At 61.2% G+C, this 17,420-nt stretch overlaps 2 non-coding genes across 2 annotated transcripts; both read right to left on the bottom strand.

Annotated features, from left to right (window-relative positions):
- Nucleotides 1-3,978: 3,978 nt before the first annotated feature.
- On the bottom strand, nucleotides 3,979-4,097 carry LOC131868700 (5S ribosomal RNA). Its single transcript, XR_009367147.1, has one exon. It is a non-coding gene; the product is annotated as a 5S ribosomal RNA (ribosomal RNA).
- A 7,728-nt stretch (nucleotides 4,098-11,825) lies between these two features.
- LOC131868701 (5S ribosomal RNA) lies at nucleotides 11,826-11,944 on the bottom strand. Its single transcript, XR_009367148.1, has one exon. It is a non-coding gene; the product is annotated as a 5S ribosomal RNA (ribosomal RNA).
- Between the last annotated feature and the right edge of the window lie 5,476 nt (nucleotides 11,945-17,420).

Consider the following 17,420-nt stretch of genomic DNA (forward strand, 5'->3'; position numbering starts at 1 on the left):
CGCACCTCCGCCAGGGTGGGCACCTTGGTGCGCACAACTTGCCTGGGCTGCGCACCAGGAAGGGCTCAAGATGGCACCCGCGTTCCGTTTTTTTCACTATCTTTCAGAACGGAAATTTTAAAATCTCGTTTTTTTTTGCCTTTTCTGGAAATTAGTGAAGGCAGCGCATCAAAGGTGCGCAACGCTGGTGCGAACCTGGGAGCGCTCCGATGTGTGCTCCAAGGTGCGGCGTGCACGAAGTCGGACCCCGGTTTGCCCCGGGTGCGCACCTCGCGTGCACCTTGGTGCGCACACCTTGGCTGGGTTGCGCGCCCTGGTGGGCACCATGGTGCGCACCAAGGAGCGCTCCGAAGTGTGCTCCAAGGTGCGGCGTGCACGAAGTCGGAGCCCGGTTTGCCCCGGGTGCGCACCTCGCGTGCACCTTCGCCGCGGTGGGCACCATGGCGTGCACGAAGTCGGAGCCCGGTTTGCCCCGGGTGCGCACCTCGCGTGCACCTTCGCCGGGGTGGGCACCTTGGTGTGCAGACCTTGGCTGGGTTGCGCGCCCTGGTGGGCACCATGGTGCGCACCAAGGAGCGCTCCGAAGTGTGCTCCAAGGTGCGGCCTGCACGAAGTCGGAGCCCGGTTTGCCCCGGGTGTGCACCTCGGGTGGGCACCTTGGTGCGCATGCCTTGCCTGGGCTGCGCACCAGGGCGGGCTCAAGATGGCACCCGCGTTCCTTTTTTTTCACTATCTTTCAAAACGGAAATTTTAAAATCTCATTTTTTTTTGCCTTTTTCTGGAAATTAGTGAAGGCAGCGCATCAAAGGTGCGCACCTCGCTGCCCACCACGGTGCGCAACGCCGGTGGGCACCCGGGAGTGCTTCGAAGTGTGCTCCAAGGTGCTGCGTGCACGTTGTCGGAGCCCGGTTTGCCCCGGGTGCGCACCTCGCGTGCACCTTCGTCGGGGTGGGCACCTTGGCTGGGTTTGCCCCGGCTGCGCTCCGAAGCGGGGTTATTGGAGCGCCGCCTCTTTTTTTGTCGGAGCGTTTGGTGGGGTTTCTCGCATTGGCTCTTCCGAGGCCCGGTTGCCACCCTGGCGCGCACGAAGTCGGAAGTAGGGTTAATTGCCCGGGTGCGCACCTTTGCCAGGGTGGGCACCTTACCTGGGCTGCGCACCAGGGCGGGCTCAAGATGGCACGCGCGTTCCGTTTTTTTCACTATCTTTCAAAACGGAAATTTTAAAATCTCCTTTTTTTTTTGCCTTTTCTGGAAATTAGTGAAGGCAGCGCATCAAAGGTGCGCACCTCGCTGCCCACCTTGGTGTGCTCTGAGGTGCGCACCCGGGAGCGCTACGAAGTGTGCTCCAAGGTGCGGCGTGCACGTTGTCGGAGCCCGGTTTGCCCCGGGTGCGCACCTCGCCTGCACCTTGGCCGGGGTGGGCACCTTGGCTGGGTTTGCCCAGGGTGCGCTCCGAAGCGGGGTTACTGGAGCGCCCCCTCTTTTTTTGTCAGAGCGTTTGGTGGGGTTTCTCGCATTGGCTCTTCCCAGGCCCGGTTGTTGGGTGCGCTCCCACCCTGGCGCGCGCGAAGTTGGAAGTTGGGTTAATTGCCCGGGCGCGCACCTTCGCCAGGGTGGGCACCTTGGTGCGCACACCTTGGCTGGGCTGCGCACCAGGGCGGGCTCAAGATGGCACCAGCATTCCCTTTTTCTCACTATCTTTCAAAACGGAAATTTTAAAATCTCGTTTTTTTTTTGCCTTTTATGGAAATTAGTGAAGGCATCGCATCAAAGGTGCGCACCTCGCTGCCCACCTTGGTGTGCTCCGAGGTGCCCACCACGGTGCGCAACGCCGGTGCGAACCCGGGAGCGCCCCGATGTGTGCTCCAAGGTGCGGCGTGCACGAAGTCGGACCCCGGTTTGCCCCGGGTGCGCACCTCGCGTGCACCTTGGTGCGCACACCTTGGCTGGGTTGCGCGGCCTGGTGGGCACCATGGTGCGCACCAAGGAGCGCTCCGAAGTGTGCTCCAAGGTGCGGCGTGCACGAAGTCGGAGCCCGGTTTGCCCCGGGTACGCACCTCGCGTGCACCTTCGCCGGGGTGGGCACCTCGGCTGGGTTGCGCGCCCTGGTGCGCACCAAGGAGCGCTCCGAAGTGTGCTCCAAGGTGCGGCGTGCACGAAGTCGGAGCCCGGTTTGCCCCGGGTGCGCACCTTCGCCGCGGTGCGCACCATGGCGTGCACGAAGTCGGAGCCCGGTTTGCCCCGGGTGCGCACCTCGCGTGCACCTTCGGCGGGGTTGCGCGCCCTGGTGGGCACCATGGTGCGCACCAAGGAGCGCTCCGAAGTGTGCTCCAAGGTGCGGCGTGCACGAAGTCGGAGCCCGGTTTGCCCCGGGTGCGCACCTCGCGTGCACCTTCGGCGGGGTTGCGCGCCCTGGTGGGCACCATGGTGCGCACCAAGGAGCGCTCCGAAGTGTGCTCCAAGGTGCGGCGTGCACGAAGTCGGAGCCCGGTTTGCCCCGGGTGCGCACCTCGCGTGCACCTTCGCCGCGGTGGGCACCATGGCGTGCACGAAGTCGGAGCCCGGTTTGCCCCGGGTGCGCACCTCGCGTGCACCTTCGCCGGGGTGGGCACCTCGGCTGGGTTGCGCGCCCTGGTGCGCACCAAGGAGCGCTCCGAAGTGTGCTCCAAGGTGCGGCGTGCACGAAGTCGGAGCCCGGTTTGCCCCGGGTGCGCACCTCGCGTGCACCTTCGCCAGGGTGGGCACCTCGGTGCGCACACCTTCTCAATGTTTTCTTGCCTTTTCTGGAAATTGGTGAAGGCAGCGCATCAAAGGTGCGCACCTCGGTGTGCTCCGAGGTGCGAACCCGAGAGCGCTCCGAGGTGCCCACGAAGTCGAAAGTCGGGTTAATTGCATTGTTTTCCCCGGGTGCGCTCCGAGGTGCGCAACATCGGCGCGCACCAAGGAGGGCTCCGAAGTGTGCTCCAAGGTGCGCACGATGGCGTGCACCTCTGGTGCGCACGATTCGGAGCTCGGTTTGACCGGGGTGCGCACACCTTGGCTGGGTTGCGCACCTTTTGTGCGCTCCAAGGTGCGCACGAAGTCGGAGCTCGGTTTGCCCCGGGTGCGCACCTTCGCCAGGGTGCGCACCTTGATGCGCACGCCTTGGCTGGGCTGCGCACCTTGGTGGGCGCCATGGTGCGCACCTTTCGTGCGCTCCAAGGTGCGCACGAAGTCGGAGCTCGGTTTGCCCCGGGTGCGCACCTTGGTGGGCGCCATGGTGCACTCCGAGGTGCCCAAGATTGGTGCGCACCAAGGAGCGCTCCGAAGTGCGCTCCAAGGTGCGCGCGAAGTCGAAAGTTGGGTTAATTGTCCGGTTTGCCTCGGGTGCGCACCTTGCGTGCACCTTCGCCAGGGTGGGCGCCTTGGTGCGCACACCTTGGCTGGGCTGCGCACACCTTGGCACCCGCGTTTCCTTCATTTTAAATTTTTTTTTTTTACAATCTCTCAAGTGGGAAATTCTATAATCTCAACTTTTTTTGCCTTTTCAGGAAACTTTTGAATGGAGCGCATCATTGGTGCGCTCCGAAGTGTGCTCCAAAGCTCTCTCCAGCTGCGTGCACCTGCCCCGGCCGCGCACCCGGCCCCGCCCAGCTTCGCTCACCTGTCCCGGGCGTCTGGTGCGGAACCTTAGAGTAAGAAACATCACCGTGCACCTTGGCCAACGTGCGCGACTCGACCGAGCGCGCACTGGCCGAGGTGCACACCGATTTCACCTGGGTGCGCGCGCAGCACCTCGGGCGCACCGGGGTGCGCGCACAACGCCCGGGTTGCACCGTGGCCTGTGTGCTCGGGGCGCCTCGGGTGCGCGCTCGGTGTCGCCCCCGCGCGCGCGGTAGTGCGGGCAGCGCACCCCGGCCCGGCCCGGCCCCGACGAGAACGCAAACGGGCAAAAGGTTTATTCAAATAGCATTGCGACGCCCGGCGAAAAACTAAAAAAGGGTGCAACACCGGGACTTCCCGGGAGGTCACCCATCCCAGTACTACTCCGGCCCAAGCGCGCTTAACTGCGGAGTTCTGATGGGATCCGGTGCACTAACGCTGGTATGATCGCACCCGTTATGAGCTTGTCGCAGTGTGTACTTAGCAAACCGCGACCCACGTGCGAATCCACCCCGGCCACCCACCCCCGTCGAGGTGCACACCCTCCCTCGCGAAGTGCGCCCCGTTCGCCAAGTGTGAGCCCTGCCCGGGTGCGCGCACCTTGCTAGGGCGTCGGGTGTGCACCCGGCCCGGCCTACGTGCGTGCACCTGGAGGGGGCGTCGTGTGCGTGCAGTGTCCCGTCTGCAACGCGGTGCCCACACACCACCTCGGGCGCAACGACCTGCGCTCACATGTGGGCCGAGTGCACCTTGGTGCATGTTCGGGGCGCCTCGGGTGCACGCTCGATCTTGCCCCGGTGCACCAAGGCGCTCGGTTTGCCCCGGGTGCGCACTTGGTGCAAGGTGGGCACCCAAAATAGGGATCAAGCACCAAAACACAAGTTTCGGGATGCAAAATGGGACCCAAGGACCACAAATGCGTTCCAAGACCCATGATGGGTCCACGAGAACAAAAATGTGTTCCGAGACTTAATAAACAAATATTGGGTTTTAGGAGAAGAAACATGCTCTGATGCCCAAAACGAGAATCGACCCCGAAAAGGCCACAGGCCAAAAGTGGGATGCGAGACAAAAAAAAATGGGACCCGAGGACCAAAATTGGGTTCCCAGGTCGAAGACAGGGCAACCGGACAAGAAACGACCTCTAAGGCTCGAAATGAGTCCCGACGACTAAAACTTGACAAGAAGCACCCATCAGGCACCCAACTCGACACCCATGGGATGCCGACCCACCCGGGCTTCCACCTAGCACACCTTGGCACCCACCCACCCTCGCACCCAACCTCGCACCCAACTTAGCACCTTTGAACCCACATTGGCACTCACCCTGACCCTGGCACCTTGGAACCCACATTGGCACTCACCTTGACCCTGGCACCCACCTTTGCACTCACCTTGGGACCCACCCTGGCTCCCACCTCGGCACCCACCCAGACACCCACCTTGGTTCCTTGGCACCCACCTTGGATCCTTGGCACCCACCCCGACACCCACCTTGGCACGCAACTTGGCTACTTGCCACCCACCTTGGCTCCTTGACGCCCACCCCGACAACCACCCCGTGACCTACCCTGGCTAGGGTTGGTGCACACCCACCCTGGTGCCCACCTTGGCACCCACCCTATGACCCACCTTGGCACGCACCTTAGTACCCACCCCGTTACCCACCCTAGGACCCACCCCGTGACCCACCTTGGCCAGGGTGGGTGCCTTGGTGCGCACAACTTGCCTGGGCTGCACACCAGGGCGGGCTCAAGATGGCACCCGCGTTCCGTTTTTTTCACTATCTTTCAAAACGGAAATTTTAAAATCTCATTTTTTTCTTTTTTTTGCCTTTTCTGGAAATTAGTGAAGGCAGCGCATCAAAGGTGCGCAATGCTGGTGCGAACCCGGGAGCGCTCCGATGTGTGCTCCAAGGTGCGGCGTGCACGAAGTCCGAGCCCGGTTTGCCCCGGGTGCGCACCTCGCGTGCACCTTCGCCGGGGTGAGCACCTTGGCTGGGTTGCGCGCCCTGGTGCGTACCAAGGAGCGCTCTGAAGTGTGCTCCAAGGTGCGGCGTGCACGAAGTCGGAGCCCGGTTTGCCCCGGGTGTGCACCTCGGGTGCGCACCTCGCGTGCACCTTCGCTGCGGTGGGCACCTTGGCTGGGTTGCGCGCCTTGGTGGGCACCATGCAGTGCACGAAGTCGGAGCCCGGTTTGCCCCGGGCGCGCACCTCCGCCAGGGTGGGCACCTTGGTGCGCACAACTTGCCTGGGCTGCGCACCAGGAAGGGCTCAAGATGGCACCCGCGTTCCGTTTTTTTCACTATCTTTCAGAACGGAAATTTTAAAATATCGTTTTTTTTTGCCTTTTCTGGAAATTAGTGAAGGCAGCGCATCAAAGGTGCGCAACGCTGGTGCGAACCTGGGAGCGCTCCGATGTGTGCTCCAAGGTGCGGCGTGCACGAAGTCGGAGCCCGGTTTGCCCCGGGTGCGCCCTGGTGGGCACCATGGTGCGCACCAAGGAGCGCTCCGAAGTGTGCTCCAAGGTGCGGCCTGCACGAAGTCGGAGCCCGGTTTGCCCCGGGTGTGCACCTCGGGTGGGCACCTTGGTGCGCATGCCTTGCCTGGGCTGCGCACCAGGGCGGGCTCAAGATGGCACCCGCGTTCCTTTTTTTTCACTATCTTTCAAAACGGAAATTTTAAAATCTCATTTTTTTTTGCCTTTTTCTGGAAATTAGTGAAGGCAGCGCATCAAAGGTGCGCACCTCGCTGCCCACCACGGTGCGCAACGCCGGTGGGCACCCGGGAGTGCTTCGAAGTGTGCTCCAAGGTGCTGCGTGCACGTTGTCGGAGCCCGGTTTGCCCCGGGTGCGCACCTCGCGTGCACCTTCGTCGGGGTGGGCACCTTGGCTTGGTTTGCCCCGGCTGCGCTCCGAAGCGGGGTTATTGGAGCGCCGCCTCTTTTTTTGTCGGAGCGTTTGGTGGGGTTTCTCGCATTGGCTCTTCCGAGGCCCGGTTGCCACCCTGGCGCGCACGAAGTCGGAAGTAGGGTTAATTGCCCGGGTGCGCACCTTTGCCAGGGTGGCACCTTACCTGGGCTGCGCACCAGGGCGGGCTCAAGATGGCACGCGCGTTCCGTTTTTTTCACTATCTTTCAAAACGGAAATTTTAAAATCTCCTTTTTTTTTTGCCTTTTCTGGAAATTAGTGAAGGCAGCGCATCAAAGGTGCGCACCTCGCTGCCCACCTTGGTGTGCTCTGAGGTGCGCACCCGGGAGCGCTACGAAGTGTGCTCCAAGGTGCGGCGTGCACGTTGTCGGAGCCCGGTTTGCCCCGGGTGCGCACCTCGCCTGCACCTTGGCCGGGGTGGGCACCTTGGCTGGGTTTGCCCAGGGTGCGCTCCGAAGCGGGGTTACTGGAGCGCCCCCTCTTTTTTTGTCAGAGAGTTTGGTGGGGTTTCTCGCATTGGCTCTTCCCAGGCCCGGTTGTTGGGTGCGCTCCCACTCTGGCGCGCGCGAAGTTGGAAGTTGGGTTAATTGCCCGGGCGCGCACCTTCGCCAGGGTGGGCACCTTGGTGCGCAAACCTTGGCTGGGCTGCGCACCAGGGCGGGCTCAAGATGGCACCAGCATTCCCTTTTTCTCACTATCTTTCAAAACGGAAATTTTAAAATCTCGTTTTTTTTTTGCCTTTTATGGAAATTAGTGAAGGCATCGCATCAAAGGTGCGCACCTCGCTGCCCACCTTGGTGTGCTCCGAGGTGCCCACCACGGTGCGCAACGCCGGTGCGAACCCGGGAGCGCCCCGATGTGTGCTCCAAGGTGCGGCGTGCACGAAGTCGGACCCCGGTTTGCCCCGGGTGCGCACCTCGCGTGCACCTTGGTGCGCACACCTTGGCTGGGTTGCGCGGCCTGGTGGGCACCATGGTGCGCACCAAGGAGCGCTCCGAAGTGTGCTCCAAGGTGCGGCGTGCACGAAGTAGGAGCCCGGTTTGCCCCGGGTGCGCACCTTCGCCGCGGTGGGCACCATGGCGTGCACGAAGTCGGAGCCCGGTTTGCCCCGGGTGCGCACCTCGCGTGCACCTTCGCCGGGGTGGGCACCTCGGCTGGGTTGCGCGCCCTGGTGCGCACCAAGGAGCGCTCTGAAGTGTGCTCCAAGGTGCGGCGTGCACGAAGTCGGAGCCCGGTTTGCCCCGGGTGTGCACCTCGCGTGCACCTTCGCTGCGGTGGGCACCTTGGCTGGGTTGCGCGCCTTGGTGGGCACCATGCAGTGCACGAAGTCGGAGCCCGGTTTGCCCCGGGCGCGCACCTCCGCCAGGGTGGGCACCTTGGTGCGCACAACTTGCCTGGGCTGCGCACCAGGAAGGGCTCAAGATGGCACCCGCGTTCCGTTTTTTTCACTATCTTTCAGAACGGAAATTTTAAAATATCGTTTTTTTTTGCCTTTTCTGGAAATTAGTGAAGGCAGCGCATCAAAGGTGCGCAACGCTGGTGCGAACCTGGGAGCGCTCCGATGTGTGCTCCAAGGTGCGGCGTGCACGAAGTCGGACCCCGGTTTGCCCCGGGTGCGCACCTCGCGTGCACCTTGGTGCGCACACCTTGGCTGGGTTGCGCGCCCTGGTGGGCACCATGGTGCGCACCAAGGAGCGCTCCGAAGTGTGCTCCAAGGTGCGGCGTGCACGAAGTCGGAGCCCGGTTTGCCCCGGGTGCGCACCTCGCGTGCACCTTCGCCGCGGTGGGCACCATGGCGTGCACGAAGTCGGAGCCCGGTTTGCCCCGGGTGCGCACCTCGCGTGCACCTTCGCCGGGGTGGGCACCTTGGTGTGCAGACCTTGGCTGGGTTGCGCGCCCTGGTGGGCACCATGGTGCGCACCAAGGAGCGCTCCGAAGTGTGCTCCAAGGTGCGGCCTGCACGAAGTCGGAGCCCGGTTTGCCCCGGGTGTGCACCTCGGGTGGGCACCTTGGTGCGCATGCCTTGCCTGGGCTGCGCACCAGGGCGGGCTCAAGATGGCACCCGCGTTCCTTTTTTTTCACTATCTTTCAAAACGGAAATTTTAAAATCTCATTTTTTTTTGCCTTTTTCTGGAAATTAGTGAAGGCAGCGCATCAAAGGTGCGCACCTCGCTGCCCACCACGGTGCGCAACGCCGGTGGGCACCCGGGAGTGCTTCGAAGTGTGCTCCAAGGTGCTGCGTGCACGTTGTCGGAGCCCGGTTTGCCCCGGGTGCGCACCTCGCGTGCACCTTCGTCGGGGTGGGCACCTTGGCTGGGTTTGCCCCGGCTGCGCTCCGAAGCGGGGTTATTGGAGCCCCGCCTCTTTTTTTGTCGGAGCGTTTGGTGGGGTTTCTCGCATTGGCTCTTCCGAGGCCCGGTTGCCACCCTGGCGCGCACGAAGTCGGAAGTAGGGTTAATTGCCCGGGTGCGCACCTTTGCCAGGGTGGGCACCTTACCTGGGCTGCGCACCAGGGCGGGCTCAAGATGGCACGCGCGTTCCGTTTTTTTCACTATCTTTCAAAACGGAAATTTTAAAATCTCCTTTTTTTTTTGCCTTTTCTGGAAATTAGTGAAGGCAGCGCATCAAAGGTGCGCACCTCGCTGCCCACCTTGGTGTGCTCTGAGGTGCGCACCCGGGAGCGCTACGAAGTGTGCTCCAAGGTGCGGCGTGCACGTTGTCGGAGCCCGGTTTGCCCCGGGTGCGCACCTCGCCTGCACCTTGGCCGGGGTGGGCACCTTGGCTGGGTTTGCCCAGGGTGCGCTCCGAAGCGGGGTTACTGGAGCGCCCCCTCTTTTTTTGTCAGAGCGTTTGGTGGGGTTTCTCGCATTGGCTCTTCCCAGGCCCGGTTGTTGGGTGCGCTCCCACCCTGGCGCGCGCGAAGTTGGAAGTTGGGTTAATTGCCCGGGCGCGCACCTTCGCCAGGGTGGGCACCTTGGTGCGCACACCTTGGCTGGGCTGCGCACCAGGGCGGGCTCAAGATGGCACCAGCATTCCCTTTTTCTCACTATCTTTCAAAACGGAAATTTTAAAATCTCGTTTTTTTTTTGCCTTTTATGGAAATTAGTGAAGGCATCGCATCAAAGGTGCGCACCTCGCTGCCCACCTTGGTGTGCTCCGAGGTGCCCACCACGGTGCGCAACGCCGGTGCGAACCCGGGAGCGCCCCGATGTGTGCTCCAAGGTGCGGCGTGCACGAAGTCGGACCCCGGTTTGCCCCGGGTGCGCACCTCGCGTGCACCTTGGTGCGCACACCTTGGCTGGGTTGCGCGGCCTGGTGGGCACCATGGTGCGCACCAAGGAGCGCTCCGAAGTGTGCTCCAAGGTGCGGCGTGCACGAAGTCGGAGCCCGGTTTGCCCCGGGTACGCACCTCGCGTGCACCTTCGCCGGGGTGGGCACCTCGGCTGGGTTGCGCGCCCTGGTGCGCACCAAGGAGCGCTCCGAAGTGTGCTCCAAGGTGCGGCGTGCACGAAGTCGGAGCCCGGTTTGCCCCGGGTGCGCACCTTCGCCGCGGTGCGCACCATGGCGTGCACGAAGTCGGAGCCCGGTTTGCCCCGGGTGCGCACCTCGCGTGCACCTTCGGCGGGGTTGCGCGCCCTGGTGGGCACCATGGTGCGCACCAAGGAGCGCTCCGAAGTGTGCTCCAAGGTGCGGCGTGCACGAAGTCGGAGCCCGGTTTGCCCCGGGTGCGCACCTCGCGTGCACCTTCGGCGGGGTTGCGCGCCCTGGTGGGCACCATGGTGCGCACCAAGGAGCGCTCCGAAGTGTGCTCCAAGGTGCGGCGTGCACGAAGTCGGAGCCCGGTTTGCCCCGGGTGCGCACCTCGCGTGCACCTTCGCCGCGGTGGGCACCATGGCGTGCACGAAGTCGGAGCCCGGTTTGCCCCGGGTGCGCACCTCGCGTGCACCTTCGCCGGGGTGGGCACCTCGGCTGGGTTGCGCGCCCTGGTGCGCACCAAGGAGCGCTCCGAAGTGTGCTCCAAGGTGCGGCGTGCACGAAGTCGGAGCCCGGTTTGCCCCGGGTGCGCACCTCGCGTGCACCTTCGCCAGGGTGGGCACCTCGGTGTGCTCCGAGGTGCGAACCCGAGAGCGCTCCGAGGTGCCCACGAAGTCGAAAGTCGGGTTAATTGCATTGTTTTCCCCGGGTGCGCTCCGAGGTGCGCAACATCGGCGCGCACCAAGGAGGGCTCCGAAGTGTGCTCCAAGGTGCGCACGATGGCGTGCACCTCTGGTGCGCACGATTCGGAGCTCGGTTTGACCGGGGTGCGCACACCTTGGCTGGGTTGCGCACCTTTTGTGCGCTCCAAGGTGCGCACGAAGTCGGAGCTCGGTTTGCCCCGGGTGCGCACCTTCGCCAGGGTGCGCACCTTGATGCGCACGCCTTGGCTGGGCTGCGCACCTTGGTGGGCGCCATGGTGCGCACCTTTCGTGCGCTCCAAGGTGCGCACGAAGTCGGAGCTCGGTTTGCCCCGGGTGCGCACCTTGGTGGGCGCCATGGTGCACTCCGAGGTGCCCAAGATTGGTGCGCACCAAGGAGCGCTCCGAAGTGCGCTCCAAGGTGCGCGCGAAGTCGAAAGTTGGGTTAATTGTCCGGTTTGCCTCGGGTGCGCACCTTGCGTGCACCTTCGCCAGGGTGGGCGCCTTGGTGCGCACACCTTGGCTGGGCTGCGCACACCTTGGCACCCGCGTTTCCTTCATTTTAAATTTTTTTTTTTTACAATCTCTCAAGTGGGAAATTCTATAATCTCAACTTTTTTTGCCTTTTCAGGAAACTTTTGAATGGAGCGCATCATTGGTGCGCTCCGAAGTGTGCTCCAAAGCTCTCTCCAGCTGCGTGCACCTGCCCCGGCCGCGCACCCGGCCCCGCCCAGCTTCGCTCACCTGTCCCGGGCGTCTGGTGCGGAACCTTAGAGTAAGAAACATCACCGTGCACCTTGGCCAACGTGCGCGACTCGACCGAGCGCGCACTGGCCGAGGTGCACACCGATTTCACCTGGGTGCGCGCGCAGCACCTCGGGCGCACCGGGGTGCGCGCACAACGCCCGGGTTGCACCGTGGCCTGTGTGCTCGGGGCGCCTCGGGTGCGCGCTCGGTGTCGCCCCCGCGCGCGCGGTAGTGCGGGCAGCGCACCCCGGCCCGGCCCGGCCCCGACGAGAACGCAAACGGGCAAAAGGTTTATTCAAATAGCATTGCGACGCCCGGCGAAAAACTAAAAAAGGGTGCAACACCGGGACTTCCCGGGAGGTCACCCATCCCAGTACTACTCCGGCCCAAGCGCGCTTAACTGCGGAGTTCTGATGGGATCCGGTGCACTAACGCTGGTATGATCGCACCCGTTATGAGCTTGTCGCAGTGTGTACTTAGCAAACCGCGACCCACGTGCGAATCCACCCCGGCCACCCACCCCCGTCGAGGTGCACACCCTCCCTCGCGAAGTGCGCCCCGTTCGCCAAGTGTGAGCCCTGCCCGGGTGCGCGCACCTTGCTAGGGCGTCGGGTGTGCACCCGGCCCGGCCTACGTGCGTGCACCTGGAGGGGGCGTCGTGTGCGTGCAGTGTCCCGTCTGCAACGCGGTGCCCACACACCACCTCGGGCGCAACGACCTGCGCTCACATGTGGGCCGAGTGCACCTTGGTGCATGTTCGGGGCGCCTCGGGTGCACGCTCGATCTTGCCCCGGTGCACCAAGGCGCTCGGTTTGCCCCGGGTGCGCACTTGGTGCAAGGTGGGCACCCAAAATAGGGATCAAGCACCAAAACACAAGTTTCGGGATGCAAAATGGGACCCAAGGACCACAAATGCGTTCCAAGACCCATGATGGGTCCACGAGAACAAAAATGTGTTCCGAGACTTAATAAACAAATATTGGGTTTTAGGAGAAGAAACATGCTCTGATGCCCAAAACGAGAATCGACCCCGAAAAGGCCACAGGCCAAAAGTGGGATGCGAGACAAAAAAAAATGGGACCCGAGGACCAAAATTGGGTTCCCAGGTCGAAGACAGGGCAACCGGACAAGAAACGACCTCTAAGGCTCGAAATGAGTCCCGACGACTAAAACTTGACAAGAAGCACCCATCAGGCACCCAACTCGACACCCATGGGATGCCGACCCACCCGGGCTTCCACCTAGCACACCTTGGCACCCACCCACCCTCGCACCCAACCTCGCACCCAACTTAGCACCTTTGAACCCACATTGGCACTCACCCTGACCCTGGCACCTTGGAACCCACATTGGCACTCACCTTGACCCTGGCACCCACCTTTGCACTCACCTTGGGACCCACCCTGGCTCCCACCTCGGCACCCACCCAGACACCCACCTTGGTTCCTTGGCACCCACCTTGGATCCTTGGCACCCACCCCGACACCCACCTTGGCACGCAACTTGGCTACTTGCCACCCACCTTGGCTCCTTGACGCCCACCCCGACAACCACCCCGTGACCTACCCTGGCTAGGGTTGGTGCACACCCACCCTGGTGCCCACCTTGGCACCCACCCTATGACCCACCTTGGCACGCACCTTAGTACCCACCCCGTTACCCACCCTAGGACCCACCCCGTGACCCACCTTGGCCAGGGTGGGTGCACCCACCCTGGTGCCCACCTTGGCACCCACCCATCCTAGCACCCAGCCTGTGACCGGGCTTGGAACCCAACCTTGCACCCGCACCCGTCTTGGCCAGTGTGGGTGCGCACCCATCCTGGCACCCACGTTGTGACACACCCTTTAACCCACGCACCCTAGCACCCACGTTGGCACCCACCTTGGAACCCAACCTAGCAACTTGGCACCCACCCCGTGACCCACCTTGGCATCCACCATAGCAGTCGCCGACTTGGCACCCACCTCGGCACCCACCTTGACACTTGTGGACCCACCTTGCCACTCACCCTAGCATCGACCCATCCTAGCACCCACCCTGGCACCTTTGCACCCTAGCACTCACCCATCCTAGCACCTAACCTGTGACCCACCTTGACACTCACCCTCGCACCCACCTTGGAACCCAACCTAGCACCCACCCACCCTGACACCAACCCTAGCACCTACCCACCCTTGCACCCACCCTGTGACCCATCTTGGCACCCACCCATCCTACCACTCAACCTATCACCCACCTTCTCACCCACCTTGGCATCCACCTTAGCACCCACCCACACTGGCACCTTGGCACCCACCTCGGGCAAGGTGGGTGCACACCCACCCTGGCACCCAATTTAGAACCCACCGAGCATGTTACCCACCTTGGCACCCACATTGCAGCCCACCCTAGTACCCACCCTATGACCCACATTGGCATCCACACCCTAGCACCCAGGCACCTCGACACCCGCCTTGACACCCACCCTAGCACTGAACCTGTGACCCACCTTGGAACTCACCCTAGAACCCACCCACCCTGTGAACCACCTTGGCATCCACCTTAGCACCCACCCACCTTGGCACCCACTCTAGCACTCACCCATCCTAACACCCAACTTGTTACCCACCTTGGCACCCGCCCTCGCGTCCACCTTGAAACCCACCCTAGCACCCACCCACGCAGGAGCCCACCTTGGCACCCAACCTAACACCCACGCATCCTGGCACCCAACTTGTGACCCACCTTGGAACCCACCCTAGTACCCACCTTTGAACCCACTATATCACCAACCCACCTTGGCACCCACCCTATGACCCTCTTTGGAATCCACCCTAGCACGCACCCACCCTGGCACCCACCATGGAGCGCACCCTAGCACCCACCCACCTCGGCACGCACCTCAACACCCACCTTGGTGTGCGCACTGCGCCAACCTCTCAAAGACCCTATGTGGTGCGCTCCAAAGTGTACACCTTTGGTGCGCTCCAAGGTGCGCACCTTTGGTGCACACCGAGGTGCACACCAAAGTGTGCACCGAGGTGAGCACCAAAGTGCACTCCAGGGTGCACACCAAGGCGTGCACCTTTGGTGCGGTCAATGCAAACGAATTCGGAAGTTGGGGTCGATGTCCTAATCGCTGCTGCAGACTACACGTATGAGAATCGGACAAATAGCTTTATATAGGGGAGGTGTTGCGTTTGATGGGTCGACTCCCCTGGTTGTGTGCACTGCACCAACTTCAAAGACCCTGTCTTGTTTAAGAAGTCAAAAGTTGGGGTGGATGTCCTAATCATTGCTGCAGTCTACGCATGTATGAGAATCAGACAAATAGCTTATATAGGGGAGGTGTTGCATTCGGTGGGTTGACTCCCCTGGTTGTGCGCACTGCGCCAACCTCAAAGACCCCGCATAGCAGAAGAAGTCGGAAGTCGGATTTTGGTGAGCACCAAGGCGTGCACCTTTGGTGCGGTCAACGCAGACGAATTCAGAAGTTGGGGTGGATGTCCTAATCGTTGTTGCAGGCTACACATGTATGAGAATCAGACAAATAGCTTATATAGGGGAGGTGTTGGGTTTGATGGGTCAACTCCCTTGGTTGTGCGCATTACGCCAACCTCAAAGACCTTGTTTTCGTTAAGAAGTCAAAAGTTGGGGTCAATGTCCTAATGGCTCCTGCAGGCTACACATGTATGAGAATCGGACAAATAGCTTATATAGGGGAGGTGTTGGGTTTGATGGGTCGACTCCCCTGGTTGTGCGCATTACGTCAACCTCAAAGACCTTGTTTTCGTTAAGAAGTCAAAAGTTGGGGTCGATGTCCTAATTGCTCCTGTAGACTACACATGTATGAGAATCAGACAAATAGCTTATATAGGGGAGGTGTTGGGTTTGATGGGTTGACTCCCCTAGTTGTTCGCATTACACCAACCTCAAAGACCTTGTTTTCGTTTAGAAGCCGAAAGTTGGGGTCGATGTCCTAATTGCTCCTGCAGGCTACGCATGTATGAGAATCAGACAAATAGCTTATATAGGGGAGGTGTTGGGTTTGATGGGTCGACTCCCCTGGTTGTGCGCATTGCGCCAACCTCAAAGACCCTGCATTGCGGATGAAGTCGAAAGTCAGAGTTTGGTGTGCTACAAGGTGTGGTCGAAGGTGCTCACCTAGGTGTGCACCTTTGGAGCACAGGAAAAGTGCCCTCCAAAAGTGCGCACCTTTGGAGTGCACAAAAGTGCCCTCCAAAAGTGCGCACCTTTGGAGCGCAGAAAAGTGCCCTCCAAAAAGTGCCCTCCAAAAGTGCGCACCTTTGGAGCGCAGAAAAGTGCCCTCCAAAAAGTGCCCTCCAAAAGTGCGCACCTTTGGAGCGCAGAAAAGTGCCCTCCAAAAAGTGCCCTCCAAAAGTGCGCACCTTTGGAGCGCAGAAAAGTGCCCTCCAAAAAGTGCCCTCCAAAAGTGCGCACCTTTGGAGCGCAGAAAAGTGCCCTCCAAAAAGTGCCCTCCAAAAGTGCGCACCTTTGGAGCGCAGAAAAGTGCCCTCCAAAAAGTGCCCTCCAAAAGTGCGCACCTTTGGAGCGCAGAAAAGTGCCCTCCAAAAAGTGCCCTCCAAAAGTGCGCACCTTTGGAGCGCAGAAAAGTGCCCTCCAAAAAGTGCCCTCCAAAAGTGCGCACCTTTGGAGCGCAGAAAAGTGCCCTCCAAAAAGTGCCCTCCAAAAGTGCGCACCTTTGGAGCGCAGAAAAGTGCCCTCCAAAAAGTGCCCTCCAAAAGTGCGCACCTTTGGAGCGCAGAAAAGTGCCCTCCAAAAAGTGCCCTCCAAAAGTGCGCACCTTTGGAGCGCAGAAAAGTGCCCTCCAAAAGTGCGCACCTTTGGAGCGCACAAAAGTGCCCTCCAAAAGTGCGCACTTTTGGTGCGCACCAAGGCGCTGGTTCGGTCGTTGCAGGCGAGTTCGGAAGTTGGGGTCGATGTCCTGAGCGGAGGTGCAAACTACACAGGTGTCGGAATCGGACAAATAGCTTATATAGGGGAGGTGTATGCTTCGATGGGTCGACTCCCCAGGTTGAGCGCACCGCGCCAACCTCAAAGACCCTACGGTATGGATGAAGTCGGAAGTTGGGTCCGATGACCGATTCGATTAGTAGGTATGCTCATGAGGTCGGAATTTGGGTCCGATGACCTGCCATGTGCAGGAAGGCGAATGTTGACACTGTGCGTTGCAAGGTGCACACCAAGGCGCTGGTGCGGTCTTTTTAGTCGAGTTCGGAAGTTGGGGTCGATGTCCTGATCGGAGGTGCAAGCTACACAGGTGTGGGAATCGGACAAATAGCTTATATAGGGGAGGTGTATGCTTCGTTGGGTCGACTCCCCGGGTTGAGCGCACCGCGCCAACCTCAAAGACCCTACGGTATGGATGAAGTCGGAAGTTGGGTCCGATGACCGATTCGATATGTAGGCATACTCGCGAGGTCGGAATTTGGGTCCGATGACCTGCCACGTGCAGGAAGGCGAATGTTGGCACTGTGCGTTGCAAGGTGCGCACCAAGGCGCTGGTTCGGTCGTTGGAGGCGAGTTCGGAAGTTGGGGTCGATGTCTTGATCGGAGGTGCAAACTACACAGGTGTGGGAATCGGACAAATAGCTTATATAGGGGAGGTGTATGCTTCGTTGGGTCGACTCCCCGGGTTGAGCGCACCGCGCCAACCTCAAAGACCCTACGGTATGGATGAAGTCGGAAGTTGGGTCCGATGACCGATTCGATATGTAGGCATACTCGCGAGGTCGGAATTTGGGTCCGATGACCTGCCATGTGCAGGAAGGCGAATGTTGGGACTGTGCGTCGCAAGGTGCGCACCAAGGCGCTGGTGCCGTCGTTGCAGTCGAGTTCGGAAGTTGGGGTCGATGTCCTGGTCAGAGGTGCAAACTACACAGGTGTGGGAATCGGACAAATAG

Source organism: Cryptomeria japonica, unplaced genomic scaffold (assembly GCF_030272615.1).
Source record: "Cryptomeria japonica unplaced genomic scaffold, Sugi_1.0 HiC_scaffold_213, whole genome shotgun sequence".
NCBI classification, from domain to species: Eukaryota; Viridiplantae; Streptophyta; class Pinopsida; order Cupressales; family Cupressaceae; genus Cryptomeria; species Cryptomeria japonica.